This window comes from Camelus dromedarius, chromosome 5, assembly GCF_036321535.1.
Source record: "Camelus dromedarius isolate mCamDro1 chromosome 5, mCamDro1.pat, whole genome shotgun sequence".
Lineage (NCBI taxonomy): Eukaryota > Metazoa > Chordata > Mammalia > Artiodactyla > Camelidae > Camelus > Camelus dromedarius.
In genome coordinates this window covers 60,620,698-60,642,056 of record NC_087440.1, presented here as the reverse complement: position 1 = coordinate 60,642,056, position 21,359 = coordinate 60,620,698, and the positions used below count along the sequence as shown (strand labels likewise).

General features: G+C 35.0%; 1 long non-coding RNA gene and 1 other non-coding gene across 2 annotated transcripts in view; both read right to left on the bottom strand.

Moving 5' to 3' along the window:
• Positions 1–21,359, bottom strand: part of LOC135321408 (uncharacterized) — a 36,549-nt gene that overhangs the window by 11,891 nt on the left and 3,299 nt on the right. The window lies entirely within an intron of this gene.
• Positions 6,472–6,597, bottom strand: LOC116153753 (U6atac minor spliceosomal RNA). The gene has a single exon (XR_004137635.1). It is a non-coding gene; the product is annotated as a U6atac minor spliceosomal RNA (small nuclear RNA).

Sequence of the window (21,359 nt, the reverse complement as noted above, 5' to 3'; positions counted from 1 at the left end):
TCCTGCTCTTTAAACAGACCTACTCATTTGACTGATCTTTCTTGGATATCCATTTAAATTTCTCTCACAATTTCAGTCTCTAACATATTATTCTTTTTAATTCTTCATCTTGTTTATACCTTTTTATTTAACTTTTCTTACTTGCAGGATATAAGCTCTTGTTACCCAACTGTGACCTTAGCATTTGTAGCAGTGTCTGAAACACACACTGCTTAAATTAAACATTTGTGTGTGTAAAGATTTTTATGTATTCATTAATAACACTTCCCTATGTCCCTCAAAGATAAATATTATAGTTCATCCATCTGTGAATCTCCAGCTGCTGTGGTCCTCACTCTCTTGAAACATATTCTGTGGTGGAGATACGATGTAAATAGGCAAACGAATGAGGTAACTTGCAGATGGTGAGAAGTATGATGGAAAACATAGTTGTATTAGTTCCATAGGGCTGCTTTTACAAAGTACCAAAAACTGGGTGGCTAAGGAAAACAGAAATGTATTATTGCCTCACAGTTCTGGTGGCCAGAAGCCCAAACTGAAAGTGGCTTGTGGCAGCAAACTCCAATCTTTACCTGGTATTCTCCCTGTGTACACATTCCAGTTAACTCTCTTTATGTTCTTGTACTCCCTAAAAAATAAATGTGTAAATATTTCAAGGTCAAAGACCATGTTTATGGTCTCATGGTCCATGTATATGGCATACAGATTGAACATGCAGCTAGAAGTAAACAGGCCCATTTTACTGGAGAGAGCAGTCAACAATGGTAGCAATGAACTGGTTATCCTTATTAGAGTGAATAGATATTTTTAAATGCCATGCATTCCTACTGCTAACTAACCTAGAGAAAGCTGGAAATAAACTGTTTATTAAGGGAAATAACATTTGATGGCCCAGACCTTTGCTTTAAGTATATCTTAGCATATAAATTTTGTTATTAGGAATAATCACAGTGGGGTACACAGAAGAACAGATGTGTCAAAGGGAGCTATCATACAGAAATCAAGAAATTAAAACTTCGCCAAAGGACATTCTGTACCTTCGACCTTTCTTTCACCTCCCCGTTAACTAACCTGATAATGGGGTTCTGCTCTGTCATTAATCTGAGCTATATTGGAGTAATCAGCCTGCCGTCTGTTTCCCCACCATTTCACTGCACTAAGCCTGTTACTGCTGATGTTTGGCTTTATCACTCTTTGGGATGACCTTTACCAGGGAAGGCAGGCTGAGAAGATGGGACAGTGGGGACTTTTAAGTTTAGAAAGTCAGCCCTAAGTGTCTGAGGATAGATTTCCAGGGACAGTTATACTTCAAGCTCTCCTGTGACAGTCTTAGGGGACAGCACATTAGCCACAGAGCAATGCTGTGCTGTGGAATGACTCCCTGCCCATGCTGAACAAAGTGCTTAAACTCTGAAACTCAAACAGCATTGTCAGTTGATTATTCTATCAGATTACATAAGTCTAGAAACTGGGATGGGTTTTTTTATGTATGCATGCCTTTACAGAGAGATGTTCTTTATGACATTCTGTGTGTATTGTTTATGTTTTCCAAACTTCATGGACCCTCAGTTTTCTCTTGAAAATTTTTTCCCCACTTCTGTTTTTTTAAAAAATTTTTTGAAGCACCATCAGTTACAAAGTGTCAATTTAGGATGTAAAGCACTATGTCCCAGTCATGCATATACATACATATATTGGTTTTCATATTCTTTTTCATCATAGGTTATTATAAGATATTGAACATAGTTCCCTGTGCTATATAGAGAAAAAACTTTTTAAAATCTATTTTTATATATAGTGGCTAACATTTGTAAATCTCAAACTCCCAAGTTTAACCCTTTCCACCACCTTTCCCTCAGTAACCATAAGTTTGTTTACTATGTCTGCAAGTCTGTTTCTGTTTTATAGATAAGTTCATTTGTGTCTTTTTTTTTTACATTCCACATATAAGTGATATATGATATTTGTCTTTCTCTGTCTGACTTACTTCACTTAGTCTGATAATCTCTAGATTTATCCATGTTGCTGCAAATGGGATTATTTTATTCTTTTTTATGGCTGAGTAATATTTCATTGTGTATATATATACCACATCTTCTTTATCTAGTCATCTGTCAATGAACATTTAGGCTGCTTCCATGTCTTAGCTGTTGTAAATAATGCTGCTGTGAACATTGGAGTGCATGTATCTTTTTGAATTTATAGCCTATAATGTTAATCCTCTGTTCCAGAAAGTGAAAGAGGAGGAAGCGAGGAGAGAAAAAATGTTTCCCTTTCTTGGCCCTCAGGATGATGTCCATTTCATATGAATCTTCTAAACTTTTTTACAATGAACATATTTTAATTCTATAATAAGAAAAATATTATAATAGCATGACTTTTTTTTTTTACATAAGTTGCATATTTAATGTTATCTCCTGAAAAAATGTTTTCCACTCTTCATTTCCTTGGTCACAATTTTTACTGCTGTAAATAACATGCAGTAGTAGATCCAGAGGAAGTGATGGAGTTTGCAATTAATATTTACAACAAACAAAGGGAAGTAAGTGAAATTTTTATAACTAAAAGAAATAGGATCAGAAGGCAATATAAATCAAGGAAATTAAACATGATAGAAAAATAATATCTCAGATTTGAAATGAAGCTTAAAAGTCATCCACTTATTCTAATTTTTCACTCTCAAAAAGCAACCACCTCTACAACACCCTGGACCGATAGTTACTTAAGTTCTGCTTGAATGCTTTCAGTAATATAGAATTCACTATTATTTATATTAGTAAACTTATATTACCACTGTTTGTTTATTATCAGCCATTTCTTGGGTTGTGCCAAAAGCTTTTGCTTTGAGACCCAATCTCCTCTCCATCTCTTGGTCTAAACTTGCAAACTTCACAATATTTGTCTGGTGAGATGGATGCAGAGAGATGACGCTCTTTTTAAAAGTTTTACATTACTTATTTTTGGTCAAAAGATCAAAATTTCTACCTATGACCCTAGTAATATTTAAGCCCCCATATTTTCAATGTTAGGTGCAATTCTAATATTCCTTATTCATTCATTAATAGACAGTTTTCTCAACTTTCTTCTTATATAAAGAACTGATTTTCTTTTTAGGTCTCTTGCAGGTTCTCTCTCCCCTTTTCACGATGCCTTTCCTAATTCTCTAACTGAACTATCTGGCTTTGGGCCACTTTTTAATTCACTTTATTGATGACTTTATCCTACTAGTTGCTACAGTGCTGTGTAGCCATCTCACAATGTGGGACAAAAAATGTTTAATTTTTTCTTTCTATAGAATTCAGAATTATTCAGATAGCCCTTATGTTGCAGAGCTAGTTCTATGTTTCATCTTCTCTTAAACTATAGGTGGAAGGCTCCATTGCTTGTACAAGATTGTATCACCCAGTGCTTATAGAGAAACTTCTAATTGTAGGGTCTGTCTCTACATAGGATGTGCAAGGAAGCATGCTATATCCTTAGTCTATACTAAATATTGTATATATAATATAATATAATATAATCAGATATATACATATGTATATACTAATTAGAAATTTGTACTGAATCTAGTAGAATAGAACTGTTTATTTTTTAAAACTTTAAGAAACCTGACTGTAAGCAAGACTGAGACTACTACTATTGACTTTTTCATCAGCTAACTCTTGGGCTAGTTAATAATTCTTCTAGAAGCAAGCTCCTTTCTGATGTTAATAATTTCTTGGGAGTACTGAAAAAGAATTTTTAAAAAGCAAGTGTTTCAGAAAAGAATATTAAGTGAAAGAGTGATTACAAACTATGGAAACAATAAGGAAGATTGCATCACAGCCATGCACCAGAGCACAGGACTGATCTCTTTGCCAAACTAATGCTCTGTACATCTTGTACAATTACAGTTCTTTAATATAAATAGGATCATTTTTGGAATATGCCAAGAAGGATGCTAATCTATGCATTTGCCTATAATGGTCTATTTGCTGTTAAAAGACAAATGCAAAATTACTTATCTTCACTTTTCATGCATCATTACACACACAAATAGAAGCACTCAATCTGATTTTAATTAGTGATTCAGATAAGAAACAAATAAAGCTTAAAGAATCTTTTGGATTTTCTGTTCTGAATTGCCATTTATGGTGCAGACTCCAGCAGTCACTCATGACTTCTCTTGATGTGTTTTATCACAGTTTTTGAAGAATGTAGAATGTACCTGCTCTAATTAAAGATTTTACACTCAGATTTTTTCCTCCTAGCGAATACTTAAAATTTCAAATAGCCACAAAATGTGAATTTTTGTTAGCTCTATTTCCTTTGAAAGAAATCAGTGAGGAAAAAAGGATACCTAAATGAATATTACATAGCAAATAAGAAATACGTAATTTGGAAAGTGCACTAATGACATTGCTTGTGTAATTGACATAAAGGCAAAGCGTATAGCACAGTATAGTTTTTGACTCGCTCCCACCTGATTCAAACTCCAGGTCTGTCACGTTCTAGATGTGTGATCTCATGCAATTTATTTAGCCTCTGCTTCTTTCTCTTTATCTCTAACATGGGGATGATAATATCTATCTTTTAGCATTGTAATGAGAATTGAATGGAAACATGTATATGAGCTGCTTAATCATTATCACTAATGTCAAATATGGTTTCCCTTCAATTGAACATTCTTTTTTTTTTCTATTGAAGTACAGTCAGTTATAATGTGTCAATTTCTGGTATACAGCATAATGTCCCAGTCATGCATATATATACATATATTTTCATATTCCTTTTCACTAAAGGTATTACAAGATATTGAATATAGTTCCCTGTGCTATACAGAAGAAAATTTTTAAAAGTCTATTTCTATAGATAGTGGCTAACATTTGTAAATCTCAAACTCTCAAATTTATCCCTTCCCACCCCCTTTCCCTCAGTAACTATAAGTTTGTTTACTATGTCTGCAAGTCTGTTTCTGTTTTGTAGATGAGTTCATTGTGTCCTTTTTTTCTTTTTTCTTTTTAGATCCCACACATGAGTGATATCATATGATATTTTTCTTTTACTTTCTGGCTTACTTCACTTAGAATGATGATCTCTAGGTCCATCCATGTTGCCGCAAATGACATTATTTTATTCTTTTTACGGCTAAGTAGTATTCCATTGTATAAATATACCACAGCTTCTTTATCCAGTCATCTGTTGATGAACATTTAGGTTGGTTCCATGTCTTGGCTGTTGTATATAGTGCTGCTATGAACATTGGGATGCACGTATCTTTTTGATTGGAGTTCCCTCCAGATATATACCCAGAAGTGGGATTGCTGGATCACATGGTAGGTCTATTTTTAGTTTTTTGAGGAATTTCCATACTGTTTTCCGTAGTGGCTGCACCAAACTACATTCCCACCAGCAGTGTAAGAGGGTTCTCTTTTCTCTACACCCTCTCCAGCATTTATTATTTGTTGACTTTTTTTCTTTGCTTCTTTTTATTTTTTTAAATTTTTTATTGAGTTATAGTCATTTTACAGTGTTGTGTCAAATCCCAGTTTAAAGTACAATTTTTTCAGTTACACATGAACATACATATATTCATTGTCACATTTTTTTTTCACTGTGAGCTACCACAAGATCTTGTATATATTTCCCTGTGCTATACAGTATAATCTTGTTTATCTATTCTACATTTTGAAATCCCAGTCTGTCACTTCCCACCCTCTGTCCCACTGGCAACCACAAGTTTGTATTCTATGTCTATGAGTCTATTTCTATTTTGTATTTATTTATTTTAGATTCCACATATGAGTGATTTCTTATGGTATTTTTCTTTCTCTTTCTGGCTTACTTCACTTAGAATGACATTTTCCAGGAACATCCATGTTGCTGCAAATGGTGTTATGTTGTTGTTTTTTGTGGCTGAATAGTATTCCATTGTATAAATATACCACAGCTTCTTTATCCAGTCATCTGTTGATGGACATTTAGGCCGTTTCCATGTCTTGGCTATTGTAAATATTGCTGCTATGAACACTGGGGTGCAGGTGTCATTTTGAAGTAGGGTTCCTTCTGGATATATGCCCTGGAGCAGGATGACTGGGTCACATGGTAAGTCTATTCCTAGTCTTTTGAAGAATCTCCATACTGTTTTCCACAGTGGCTGCACCAAACTGCATTCCCACCAGCAGTGTAGGAGGGTTGCCTTTTCTCCACAGCCTCTCCAGCATTTGTCATTTGTGGACTTTTGAATGATGGCCATTCTGACTGGTGTGAGGTGATACCTCATTGTAGTTTTGATTTGCATTTCTCTGATAATTAGTGATATTGAGCATTTTTTCATGTGCCTATTGGCCATCTGTATGTCTTCATTGGAGAATTGCTTGTTAAGTCTTCTGCCCATTTTTGGATTGGGTTGTTTGGTTTTTTGTTATTAAGTTGTATCAGCTGTTTATATATTCTGGAAATTATGCCTTTTTCAGTCACATCATTTGCAAATAAAAACAATGGTTAGATGCCAAGAAGTAGGTGGCAATGCCTTAACCATATGCATGTTGTCAGGCCTGAGGGCCTCTTCCATCCTTGTCAAGGGGAGTGCTAACCTTCTCGCCTTTCATATAATATCAATTCAACATTCTATTAGAAGTTATAGCCAGAGCAATTAGAGAAGTGAATGACATAAAAGTTATCCAAATTGGAAAAGAAGATGTAAAATGATTTCTGTTCACAGATGAAATGATCTTTTATGTAGAAGTCCTAAATATACCACAAAAAAGTTAGAGCAATTAAATTCAGAAAAGTTGTAGGACATAAAATCAACATGTAGAAATCAGTTGCATTTTTATACATTAACAATGAGCAATCCAACAAGGAAATTAAGAAAACAGTTTCATAAAAATAGCATTAAAAAGAATAAAGTACTTAGAAATAAATTTAACCAGGGTCGAAAAGACTTATACACTGCAAACTATAAAACATTCCTGTAATATATTAAAGAAAACCTAAAAATAAATAAAAAAAGACATGGATTGGAAGACTTAATATTGTTTAGATAGTGATACACCCAAAGCCATCTACAGAGTCAATGTAATTCCTATCAAAATCTCAGTGATGTTTTTTGCATAGATAGAAAAATATATGCTTAATAATTAAGTTCATATGTAATTTCAAGGGACCCCAAATAGCCAAAACAGTCTTGAAAAGATAAACAAAGTTGGTGGACTCACACTTCTTGATTTCAGAACTTGCTACAAAGCTGCAATAGAAAACAGTGTGGTACCAGCATGAGAAACAGATACATAGAGAAATGGAATTAAATAGAGTCCAGAAATAAACTATTGTATATATGGTCATTTGATTTTTGATAAGGGTGTCAACACCGTTAACAGAAAAAGGATAATTTTTCACCAAAGGTGCTGGGAAAACTAGATACCTACATGCAAAAGGATGAAATTATACTGTTACCTTAGACCATATACAAAGATAAACTCCAAATAGATTAAAAATCTCAATGTAAGAACTAAAACCCTAACAGTTTTAGGGAAAAAAAAAAAACACCTAGAAGAAGATATTAATGACACATGATTTGTCAGTAATTTGAATATGACACCAAAGTATAAGTAACAAAAAGAAAAGTAGATTAACTGGACTTCATTAAAATTTAAAAATTTTGTCCATTAAAGGACACTATCAAGAGAGCGAAAAGGCACCCCTCTGAATGAGAAAATAATTTGTAAAGCATATATCTGATAAGGTATTAATATTCAGAATATATAACTCAGCAATCACTGAAATATAAACAATTCAATTTAAAAAATTCATAAGGACTTGAGTAGACATTTCTCCAAGGAATGTATGCAAATGACCAGTGAGCGCATGCAAATATCTCAACATCATTAGCCACTAGGTAAATTTAAAAAAATCACAGTGATCTGCCACTTTACACCTATTAGGATGGCTAATATAAAAAACAGGAAAATAAATATGGGTGAAGATGTTGAAGATATTGGAAATCTTGTGCATTCTTGGTGGGATATAAAATGGCTAGCCACTGTGCAGAACAGTTTAGTCCTCATAAAGCTAAATACAGAATTACTACATGATACAACAGTTCCACTCCTCATTAGATACCTAAAAGCTTTATCCAAACAGATACTTCAATCATATGTTCATAGCAGCAGTATTCACAATAGCCCAAAGGTTGAAGACAACCTAAACATCTACAACAGACTGATGGGTAAACAAAATGTACATGCATACGTTAGAATGCAAAGCTTAAAAGGAATGAAATTCTGATACATGCTACAACTTGGATGACCCTTGAGAATATTCTGCTAAGTGAAATGGGGCCAGACACAAAAGGACAAATATTGTATGATTCCATGTATATGGGATACCTAGAACAGGCAAATTCTTAGAGACAGAAAGTAAAACAGATGTTACCAGGGGCTGCAGGGTGGGAGAATGGAGTCATTGTTTAATGGGTACAGAGATCCTGTCTGGGATAATGAAAAAGTTATAGAGATAGATGGTGGTGATAGTTGCACGACACTGTGAATGTACTTAATGCCACTGAATTGTACCCTTTAACTTGGTTAAAATGGTAAGTTTTATTTTATGTGTATTTTACTACAATAAAATGTCTTTTAAGGCAGAGGATGCAAAAAGATATTCCATATATACACCAATCAGTAGAAAGCTAGAGTGGATATATTCTATCAAAAAAATTATGTCAGATAAGTAAAATTACCAGAGGTAGAGAGGGAAATTGCAGTAAACCCTTGAACAACAGGGGAATAGGGACACCAACCCCCACCCAGTCAAAAATCCACTGTAACTTTACAGTTGGCCCTCCATATCTGTGGCCCCATATCCAGATTTAACCAACTGTGAATTGTGGAATATGCAGTTATTGGGAAAAATGCATATAAATTGATCCATGCAGTTCAAATCCCTGTTGTTCAAGAGTCAACCATACTAATAATCAAAAGTTCAAGTCAGCAAAAAGACACAACAATCTAAATCCAGTGTTTGCATATAATACATACCAATAGAATTTCAAACTAGAAGAAACAAAAAGTGATAGTACTGAAAGGAAAAATGAACAAATCCACAGTTATTGTTGGGAGATTCAAAAGCCTATTCTCAGTAATCCATAGAAAGTCACCAGGATATAGAATAAGAATCAGGTAACACCAGTAACAAACTAACAAATGTGGCATTTTGAAAATACCCCCACCCAACAGTGGAATACATGTTATTTTCAAATCCTATGGATTATTCACCAAAATACAGAAAAATAGACAAACTATATCTTAAAACAAAGCTACCATATTATAAACCAAACATTAACCAAATCATACAAATTATGTTCTCTGACCATAATGGAATTCAAAAAGAGCTCAAAACAGAAAGATATCAAGAAAATTCTTCAAATATCTAAAAATTAAACAACATATCTAAATAATACATCAATTAAAAAGGAAGTAACAAGGGAAATTAGAAAATATTTGGAACTGAATGAAAATTAAAGTCCAAATAAATGGAAGTTTGTAGGATGTAACTATGGCAGAGCTTAGAGGTAAATTTATACCCTTGAATGCTTATATTAGAAGAGAAGAAGGATCTCAATTGACTAATCTATTTTTTCACCTTAAAAACGGAAAAATACAAAATAACCTAGAGTAAGTAGAAGAAGGAAATAATAAAGACTGAATCTAATCAATAAAATTGAAAACAGAAAAAAACAGAAAATCAGTGACCCAGGTATGAATCTTTGAAAATATCAAGAGAGAAAATCAATGAAACCCAGAAGTTTCACTTTGAAAAACATCAATAATAATAATAAAGTAACAAATTATTGATAACTTCTGTCAAGACATACAAGTAGACCATAGACAAGTATTTCTCTTAAATACAGACACAAAATATCTTCAATAATATACTATCAGACCTAATCTAATAACATACAGAAAAAATAGCACAACATAACTGAATGATGTTTATTCCAGGAGTGAAAGGTGCATTCAGTATTTGAAAGTCAGTTAATGTAATCCACCATATTAACATAATGAAAAATACACATAATCATATCAATTGATCCAGAAAAAGAACTTCGCAAAATTCAACATCAATTCATTCCTCATAAACACTAATCAAACTAGGAATATAAAGGTACTTCCTTAACCTGATAGACAACAGCTACAAAAACCTACCACAGATATTAGCTAATCGTAAGAAACTGAATGTGTTCACTCCAATATCATAAATAAAGCCAACCATCTACCCTCCCCACTACTAGTCAACGTTATACTAAAAGTCATAGTCAGTGCAATAAAGCAGACAAAAGAAATAAAAGGCATATAGATCAGAAATAAAGAAATGTAACTGACCCTATTCACAGCTTACACGATTCTAAGTGAAAATGCTCATGGAATCTACCAATATGTTTCTAGAACTAATAAACATTTTAGAAGGTAGCAGGGCATAAGGTCAGCACACAAATACCAATCTTATTTCTCTGAACTAGCAATGAACAACAAGAAACTAAAATTTTGAAAAATAATATAATTTACAATAGCACCAAAACCTGAAAATTTTAGGTATAAATTTAACAAAACATGAACAGGCTCTCTATGCATAATACCACAAATCACTAATGAAACAATTCAAGGATGACCTAAGTATATTAGAAGGCATACTGCCTTGGATTCAAACACTCAAAATAGTTAAGATGATTTTACAATTTTCTTCGTCAATTATACCTCAATAAACCTGAAAAAATAGTTAAGATGTCAATTTTCCCGAGACTAACTTACAGATTGAAGAAAAGTCTCAACAGGAATTTTTGTAGATATATACTAGACACGTTGATTCTAAAATTTACAGGGAAAGGTAAAAAATTTTTTTGAAAAAGAAAAAGTTAAATGAATCACATTACCCAATTTGAACATTTACAAAAAGCTTAATAATCATGGCAGTGTGGTCCTGGTGAGTGAGCAGATACAGATATCAACAGAGCAGACAGATGTTTCATTGAACATAGAATCCATAAATAGATCCTCATAAATATGACTAACTGATATTTTATTGTGGTAAAATACACATAAAACTAATCATGTTTACACTTTTAAAGTGTATAATTTAGAAGAATTCAGTTCATTTGCCAATTGATTTTTGACAAAGGTGCAAATGCAGTTTCTGTAGAAAACAGACCATCTTTTTGACAAATGGTGTTGGGATAATTTAACATGCAAAAATAAATCTTGACTCAAACCTCATCCCTTGTACAAAAAGATCAAAATTAACCATACAAATAAATTCAAAACATAAAACTATAATACAATTTTTAACATAGGAGGAAATCTTCATTACTGGAATTTAGGCTAAAAGTGCACAGACATGATTTCAAAAGAACAATCCATCAAAGAAAAGAAGATTGTCAAGTTGAACTTCATCACAATTAACACTTTTCTAGTGAATACACTTCTGTGAATACACAATAAAATACTGCTGAGAGAATAAAAAGACAAGCTGCAGACTGGGAAAAATATTTGCAAATCACATATCCAACAAAACATGTGTATCCAGAATATATAAAGAATATATAAAGAACTCTCAAATCTCAACAGAAAGAAAACAATCCAACTAACAAATGGGTAGAAGGCTTGAAAAGATGCTTTATCCAAGAGAATATACCAATGGAAAACAAAAACATCAAAAGTAGCACATGCTAACTAGAAACATAGATGAAAAAGGAATTCTGGGAAATGTAGTTCAGCACAGTCAAGTCGGCACATTACTAAGCCATCACAACTGCTAAGTAGTATTCTATAATCTGGATATACCACAATTTGCTCTTCCACTAGCCCATTGACAGATATTAGGGGCCTTTTCAATTTTAAACAAATAAAATGGCCTCAAATTTTTTTGTACAAGTGTTTTGGTTGAGCTATGTTTTAATTGCTCTTGGGCAAATATCTAGGTATGGGATTCCTGGCTCCCATGAGTGTATATTTAACTTCACAAGAAACTGCCAAATTGTTTTGGGAAGTAGCTATACCATTTTGCATCTCCAGTAACATTTGTTCAACATTCTTGCCAACCCTTGGCATTGTCAGTCTCTTTGATTACAGCCATTCTAGTGAATGTCTAGTGATATTTCATTGTCTCCTTAATTCACATTTCCCTAATAGTGAATAATGTTGGGAATCTTTTTATGTACTTATTTGCCAGCAATTTTTTTTTCAGAAGGTCTGTTCAGATATTTTGCCCATTTGTTTTGGATTGCTGTCTTCTCAGTTGTAAGACTATCTTTTAAGAACATGTTTAAAAAATAAAATTACTTTATAATAGTTTTGGATTTACAGAAAAGTTGCAAAGAAAATACGGAGAGTTCCCATATATCCCTCACCTAGCTTCTGCCATTAGTTAACATCTTACTTTTAGAACTGACATATTAACTAAAGTATGTACTTTATTCCTTTTTCCTTAGTTTTTCTTAACGTCCTTTTTCTGTTTCAAGTCTTTTTTCTGTTTCAAGTCCATTTGAGGTTTCCACATTACATTTCGTGATCATGTGTCTCTTAGGTTCTTCTTGACTGTGACAATTTCTCAGAATTTCCTTGTTTTTGATAACCTTGATAGCTTTGAGGAGTACTGGTTAGGTATTTTGCAGAATGTCCCTCAATTGAGATTTGTCTGATTTTTGTATCATGATCACACTTGAGCTATGGATTCATCTGAAAAAGTCTTTATCCCCTCCTTCCTGAATGTTATTTCCCTAGACATAAAATGTGCCATTGGTAATTCTTTCTTTTTCAGTACTTTAAAAATGTTGTGGCACTTCCTCCTGGTCTCCATTTAAATTGGCGTTCCCCTATAAATCATGTTGGCTTTTTTCAGGTTGGTTTTCTTTGTCTTTAGCTCTCTGAAATTTAATGATGGTGTTATCTTGGTATGGATTCTTTGAGTTTATCCTGTTTGAAATTAGTTTGACTTCTTGACTCTGAAGATTTATGTCTTTAGCCAAATTTGGTAAGTTTTCAGCCATTATTTCTTTGAATAATTTTTCAGTTCAACTTTCTCTCTTCTCCTTCTAGATTCAATGAAATGAACATTAAATCTTTTGTTATTGTTTCAAAGGTCCCTGAGACTCTGTTCATTTTTAGAAAATACATTTTCTCTCTGTTGTTCAAATTGGGTAAATTCTGTTGTTCTATGCTTAAGTTCACTGATTGTATCCTCTGTCACCCCCATTCCACAATTTATCAAGATTTATAATTTCAGTAATTATATTGATTCTTTTTTATAGTTTCTATTTCTTTGCTGAGATTTTCTTTTTTCAAATTTATTTCAAAAGAATGTGTAAGTGCTTATTAAAACATTTTAACAATGGCTAGCCAGCTTTGAAACTTAGTCAGATAATTCCAACAATTAAATCATCTCCTGGGTCTTGGCATGTGATTTTTTTTTTAACTGTCTCCTGGATATTTTGGATGATATGTTAAGCAACTATGGATTCTTTTTTTTACCTTCTTTTATTAGTAGGCAGTCTTCATGTTGAGGTTTTACATCAGCTCCCTATGTGGCTCACCACAACACCTGGCAGGGATGTTAGCGTGCTGTCCACTTTTGTTGGACTGGGGAGTGGGTAAAGGTTGATTCCACTTGGCCCTCCTGAAATTACTGTGGGTGGGAGTGAACTTTTCCCATTGGTATTTGATTGGAACAGGTTAGGAGCTGCCAATAAGGTTGCTCTTGTTGGGACACCATTTTGCTGGCCCTTAGGCTAGAGGGAAGGCTTTACTGAAGCCTTTTTTTTTTTTTTTTTTTTTTTTCAACTGTGCCTGTTGGCATTCAGAGCTGAAGGCTTCTTGCTGTCCAGAGAGCTATGGAAGCCAGTGAGGAAACCGGGGAACCTATCACTGTTGTTCCCGAAGTTCCTGACGCCTCAGCTGTCTACTTCCTGTTTTCACCTTTTGGTCTGTCTTTGCTTGCTGTGTTATCCTGTCCAGGGCTTCTCAGTTGCCCCAACTGATATTTGATACAGTAATCACACCAATTCAATGGAGCAACTCAATACAAAGTCAACCATTTTCAGTGAATGGTTTTGAATATGGTTCTTAATTACTGAATATACATATGAAAAAAAGTACACCTCAACTCCTATGTCTCACCATATACAGAAAGACTGGGGAAATATTATAGACCTGAAAATAAAAGCTATTGCTGTATTCCTTCTGGAAGAAAACATGAGCATATCTTCATGACCCGGGGCTAGGTAAACATTTCTTAGGCAGACACAGAACACAACTGTAAAAGAAAAACTGTTATTGTATGTTTAATCAGAATTTAAATTTCTACTCATAAAAATACAACTTTAAGAAAATAAACAAGCAAATATATACATAACATAGATCTGAAGATTTATACGCAGAATATACTAAGAACCCCTCTACAACTCAGGAATAAATAACAACTCAGTTTTATAAACATACAAAGGACTTGAATAGACACATCACAAAAGATGATACATGAATGCCCAATGAGCACATTCAAGCATTCTTAGCACTGTTAGTTTTCAGGACATCAGATATCAAAACCATAATAATATGCCACTTAAAATCACTAGAATGTCTAAAATTTAAAAAGGCTGTAGGTACCAGACTTTGGGGAGATTGTATAACAGCTGAAACTCCTATGTATTTTTAGTGGGAGAATAAAGTAATAAAGAAAATGGGAAAAGAGTTTGAAAGTTCTTATAAAGTTAAACATACTCCTACTCTATGATCCAATAATTTCAGCCGTAGGCATTTACCCAAGAGAAATAAAAACCTGTCCACATAGATACTTGTACAAGAATGTTCCAGCAGCTTTATTCACAGTAGTAATAAAACTGGAAACCATATAAATATGTATCAATAGTAAAGATAATCAAATTCTCATTTAATCACGCAATGGACTACTGCTTAACAACAATTAAAAGATACACACAACAACATGCAAGAATGTCATAAACATTATTGCAAAGGAAACAAGCCAAATCTAAAGACTGTATACTGTGTGATTCCATTTATATGAGACCCTAGAACAGGCAAAACAAATTGGAAAAGTAGTTGCTTTTGATGAGGGAAATCGGATGAGAAGTGCATGAAAGAATCTTCTGAGAGAAGGAGAATGTTTTATATTTTGACATGGGGGTGAGAGTTACCCTGACGTGTGCCTTCTTCAAAACCCCTAGATTTTTACACTTAAGATAGTCGCATTTCACCATATGTAAATTTTATTTCCAAAGGAAAACAAAACTAGAATTAAATTTTAAAACATTTAATTTTCAAATGCTAGGAAAATGGGTTTGAAGTTCCTGTTTAAACTCCTTGAGATAAGCTGAGGTCAAAAGGACAATGTGCTACTAAGCTTTCGATGAGAAAAATGTCTGTTAATCTCATTCCATCAAAAATGGTCTGGGAAGAAAATTGTGACTATTTTTAAAAGGATGTATGCTAAGAGAGACGAGCGTTTGCCTCTGAGATTTGTGTGGATGATCCTTCTATCCTGAACTAGATCACCTTATCTACTTGGCAATTTTGTTGCTAATACTGATGAAAGTGCGGTCCTAGTTTGGAAGAGGAAAAGTGATTGGACATGGAGGGTGGGTTTGTCCAACGAAAGACTGAGGAGCCCTGAACTCAGGAGCTATTTCCTCCAGAGCCTTTTTCAAATATGCTTCATGTGTTAATTTTCTTTTGGAGATGGAAAAGCCACATGCTGCTCACAGTCCATCTATGTCAAAATTCTCTCTCTTTCTTTTTAAAATTGAAGTATAGTTAATTTACAGTGTTACAATAGTGATTCAATTATACACATATACACATATATTCCTTTTCATATTCTTTTTCCTTATAGGTTATTACAAGGTATTGAATATAGTTCCCTGTGCTCTACAGTAGGACCTTGTTTACCTATTTCATATATGGTAGTTAGTATCTGTAATAGCCTCTCTTTATTATACTGAACAGCAGTGAAAAATAACTTTTACTTAGGCCTATAGGTTACTGATTAGATGAAAACATTTCCTAGATCTAAAAGCCATCGAATGCTTTGTTGGGATAATAAAGAACTCATTAGAATCTTCAGTCTCTCGAATAGGGCAGTTATTTAGCTGCGATGCTACCTCCTGCTTTGGGACTGGCTAGATGGTCTCAGGAAGGACATTTTAGCTCGGAGCTTCTTAAGCATATTTTTTTCTGTTTCCAATCCTCAAAAATACTTGTTGAGATAACCAGAATTTCAACTTCACCCCTAGATACAATTCAGCAGATTATTTTTACACTCTGAAGCATCAATGCAGAGATCCGTTGTCAGAGTGTCACTTAAGACTAAATAGCACACTATAAAGTCCATGGGAAAATATTTCAAGAACTGATCTATTTCTTGACATTACATTTAGCTGCTCTGGTAATATACATCACCTTCAAGTCCCAATCAGAAACTGAATCATGAGTAAATACTTGAAATAACTATCAAAATTTGGTACGTGAAACACAATTTTACCCTCTAAATGTGTTACTAGTAAATTTTACCCTCTGAATGTGCCACTAGCAAGTTGAAGGCAAGTGTGGGCTGTCCCTGAAAGTTCTTTCTTGTTCATTATGTTTTACATTTTTTTGTTCTTTCATAGAACTAGATCTCATTAATGGTAATAATACTGTGTTAGATGATCTGAAAATTTAACTTTCCATAACATTCCCATTAAAAGAGAAGCTTCTAGTCAATTCTTCATTCTTATGAACCATGCAGTTTTTAGAAGAATGAGCTTAACTTGAACCATTATTGCACTGCTAACATTATAACACTGCTAATAATTGTAATGGAAACTGCTATAACCTCTGATAATTGTTACATTATAGTTAACATGCTGAACCCAACCATCTGATAAATCATGAGTAATAAATACTAGATTGTAGGTGTAGCTATATTATTATTATTATTACTTTGCTTTGGGGAGAATCAAGTTTGCAATATACAAAGTATAACTGAACAGAAACTTGCAGTGGCAATGCTATGGCTTTAAAATGCTGTCATCTCAAGGACCTTCCAGGGATATTGCAAATTCTAAAGCATTCTAAAATATAACATTTTATTTTTAATATATACAAGTAAACTTCTTATGGTTAGAGCATGGTTTCTTAGAAGGATTTAAATTAAAGCAGCAGATTTTATGTCAAGATTTTAGTCTGGCACACAGCCTAAGACTTGGCTTCAGAAAGTGCTGGAGGCTGTGAGAGGAAGACGTGAAAAGCAGCCTCCACTAAGTCCTAAAACTGACACTTCCTTCACCTGCCAGGAGCTTCAGTTTCTCCCCCTGCCAACTTTGGTTTTCAGCATGAATAAAGGCAGAGTTTTTCTCATCAGTAATTGAAGAACATTGTTTACAGGATTTCTTCCACTTCTTATTTATTTTGTTTTGAATGCCAGAAAGTGAGTTAAGTGATGTATTCTAGGTTTCTGTCATGAAAGCGAGGAAATTACTAGCTTAAGCCTTCTTTCCTATGCAGCAAACCCACGTTCCTATCAACCTGTGCTAAAACTAGTGATATGACAGTCAACTGATGATGAGCCTTTAAATGATGGCAAGCAGCTGGATTTTTTTCAAGCTGCCATGTGCTTAAACATATAATAACAATAGCATTGATACAAGCTAAATACAGTAGAAATAAAATAACCTAAGAAGCTATATTTATAATCATGTCAAAGCTCTAACTAAAATGAGAATGATGGAATTTAAAACCTAAACTTTCTCTATCTTTGTAGAACAGATCTCTGAGCCCTCATCTAAAGGGTAAATGATGTGAGATGCTTTTAATTAGATAGAGCCAGACCCCAAAGCGGGTTACTACAAAAAAAGAGACTCAGGAAAAAAAAGAGGAAAAACCTTCCTCAGAGCATTTTCTCCCCACCTTTGTTCTCCTGAAGAGGCCTGGGAGATAGTCCAAGCTTTCTCCTTGGAACAAAAACATAAAGACAGATCTTGTTTTTGAACATAGTACATGGTCTTAACATGATTTTCAACTCAGCTCAATCCTCAGTGAAGTACTATTCTATGTCAGGCACATTTGTTAGGTCCCAAACCTGAGCCTCACATATGAAGGCACAATTCTTGAGCCTAAAGAATTTAGTCAGTTATGGGAGATGAAACCTGTAGCACTAACTATAAAGCAAAGTGGTGACCACGTTTGAAAAAAGCAGAAATGCATGTTTATGGTATCCCAAGTGACTTTGTCAGCCGTCATTCATTGAAAGTCTTTTCTCTTTGTCCTATTGTTTTTACGTTCATGGGAGGATTCATGGGACTGTGCTAGAGAGGAAAAAATGTTAAAGGCATACTTACAACGGAGCTAGCAGTCTCTCCTTTGCCCCTAACAAACCTAGGTAATTTTAGTTCCTGATCAATTATGCAAAAGGAAATTGATAGAAAACAGTATGAAGCAGAGACGTGAATAATACAAAGGAACTCAAGGAGATGGAAACGGAGCAGATTATTCCGACTTCAGATGGGACTGCTAGCAAAGACAGCTTTGGTCTCTTGCCATTTCCTTTAGAGCTAGAGAGAACAAGATGATTTTAAGTGCTGGAAGTATAAATTGCTTGCGTATAGATTTCTCCCTTTCATTCTCTGATTGGATGAAAGAAAAATTCCACCAACCGAAAGCGGGCTTTAGAATCAGACTGTTACCTTTTACCTGATTTTGTCATGTTTGACTTTCACTGGCCATTGTTCTTCCCAGCCCTTGACCCTTCTTCTGAAATCTGATGTGACCTTTATTTCTCATATTTTAGTGAATTGATTTCTCAGGAGTCATTCTAAATTAAGCATAATAACAGTGGAATTTTACATAAAAGTATTCTCAGTTTCTGAATGGACACCAAGGAGAATGTCATTTGAAGTAATTGACTAAAAGTAGAACTTCCTATAATAAATCTATGTTGTAGCTGAAGTCTGGAGAAGCCTTTTGCTGGCTTTTGTTTCCACTGTGACTTTCTGCAGACACTTATTTCCTCTGAGGACTCAGTGGTTATTGCTTAAGTTAGGACTTTCAATATCAAAACATTCTGACAAAAAATGCAAGTCATTGTCCATAGTGCACAGATGACTGACTCCAAATTCAACCTTATGAGGAAATAGGGTTTTGGCAGAAGTAGTTAGATAAAATGAGGTCACACAGGATTAGAGTGGGCCCTAGATCCAATGATTAGTGTCCATATAATAACAAGAGAGGACACAGAGATTTACATGGGGGAGACCACCATGTGAAGACTGAGGCAGAGACTGGAGTGGTGGCTTCACAAGCCAAAGAACACCAAGAGCTGCTGGCAACCACAGGAAGCTGGGAGGGAGGCCTGGGACAATTCTCCCTCAGAACCTCCAGAGGAAACCAATCCTACTGACATGTTAATTTTAGACTTCAAGCCTCCAGATCTGCGAGAGAATAGATTTCGGTTGCTTTGAGCCACCCAATCTGTAGTCATTAGCTATGGAAGCCCTATAAAATTAATATGCTTCCCAATTATTTTTATAACTAGAATTCCCCAAGCCCCATTAACATCTGGGTAGGTAGAGTCACACGTGTAGTAATAATTAACTGGGACTTGCTCACAGTTTCTGATGCAAGATACCCAGGCCCTTTGAAAAGACTTCCCCTCCTTGCAATCAAAACCCTATATTTCTGGGCATCGCTAGGGAGTTTCTCACATATGCACAAATGTCTACCCCTGGTAGACCTTTTTATGGCCCCTGTGCATATCATCCTTTGCCTGGAACTGTCACTGAAAAACTGAAGAATACAAGATGCCAAATTTTCAGGGGGGTCTGTGATCAAGGAGGGAGGTAATCCTCTCAAATCTTTCTGTGTTACACTGAGATAAAGGGGTTCTAAAACATTACTAATTTAGTAAAGTAGCTCTTTAAATGTCTACGTATGCCATTCTCTCTCCCTCATGAGGCAAGGGGCTACAAAGAAAATGGGAAATTCAAGGAATACCCATCACATGGAACCTATTACTGCCTTCTCCGTCGGTTAAGGAATTGAACCTGGGTCAGCCCATCATCCTTCTCTTGGGATGAGCTCCCTTTGGGTTTTCAGTCTTCTAGCAAGTAGATCTTGGTCAGCTCACCTGCCAGTTCAGGTCTGTGCAAATTCCAACCGTGGATGAATGAGAGGAAATCCCCACTGAATGTCTGGGTGATTCTAGAGTAAATTTAACTTTTCCTTTCCTCAAAAGAAAATATTTTCTAGAACTCTCTATTTTCCATGCTTTCGCCTCTCATGAGATTCTGTAGAGGTTCAGATATAAAATTGTGAAAGGTTTTTTTTTTACCTCCTCTTTTTCCCAGGGTTGGGGTGTTGGGGATCTGATTGAAGAGGAAAAAAAGTAGGTCAGCTCTTACATTAAAAAAAAAAAAAGCCATTATTATAACAGCAAATGCTACCCCAGCTACCAGCTCAGGTGCTGACACCCTCTCGCTCACCTCCGCTGCTCCTCCACTCCTCCGCAGCGAGCAGGAAAGCTACGCTGCTGCCCAGGAAATACTTCCTGTGTAGTCGTCAGTCTTGCTCATTTGTTCTCTTATCAGGTAGTCCTAGACATGATGGAAAAGAGCCTAAAGAGATTAAGTCCTGTGCTGATGAAGTCCTTTATAATTTTAACAACTCCATCTTGGCAAGTAGCAGTTGGGAAGGATAGATTCTGTGTAGTTGTGGTGGGTAACTCTGAAATAGGTCTGAAAATGTCTATGTGTCCTGGGGGAAGCTCCAAGGCTTTGATCCTTTGTTTTAGTCCCGACAGCACTTTATTCTGACCCTCCCTCTTCTTAACTCCAACCTCTAGGCTCTGTATGGAAATGACTACCATTTGTACCCTGCGGTCCTCTCTTGGGTTTGAGTCTTGTTTCTTCCTAACAATTCTTCCAAAAGGTCCTGGGGCTCTCTTTGTGCACATTTGAAAACAAAGGTTGCCTGAAGGGGTTTGGCACATAATGTTCATTTCTACCTTTATCCCGATTCTTCTTGTTTTTTGCCTTATTTCTGTGTGCCTGTGTCCCTTTCTCTCTCGCCCCTCAGATTCATCAAACTGACTGGTTTTCTGTTTTCCCCAGGACATTCTGTCTTGCACAGCTCCTCTGGGTTCCATGTACTGCAGCCAGGTGGCAGTGGAACCCACAAACTTTAGCCTAAATGATGAAAGACAGTGAGGATCAAAGCAAAGGTTAATTTTCTTTTAAAATGTGCCTGGTGCCAACATACAAGATTCTTCTTCCTCCTTGTTAAGCAAGTTGCTTTTACCATACCATTGTAGAAATCATCACATTTCAGATGAATTGGATT